This window comes from Penaeus monodon, chromosome 20, assembly GCF_015228065.2.
Source record: "Penaeus monodon isolate SGIC_2016 chromosome 20, NSTDA_Pmon_1, whole genome shotgun sequence".
In the NCBI taxonomy this organism is placed as follows: Eukaryota; Metazoa; Arthropoda; class Malacostraca; order Decapoda; family Penaeidae; genus Penaeus; species Penaeus monodon.
Genome location: NC_051405.1, coordinates 19,023,959 through 19,024,241, shown reverse-complemented (window position 1 = coordinate 19,024,241; position 283 = coordinate 19,023,959).

Sequence of the window (283 nt, the reverse complement as noted above, 5' to 3'; positions counted from 1 at the left end):
AAATGGTGTAAGAAGAACTTTTGGTGACGGGTTACTTTAATCCCATTTGTGAGGTGAGGGGAAAAAAAAAGTTGTCAAGGAAACATACAATTTTGGGCAAGCATGTCAAAGCTCTTGGCTATGAGCCTTCCCCCTAACAGATTCTATTGATAAAATTTAAAAAGGGGAAAATGGAAATCAAAAAAAAAATTGTATCATTTATTGGAAACCCCCCTATGCTGTTTAAAAGTTTGTTATGTTATTGTACACATGATGACCGCTATAAAAAATTTTTATACATAAA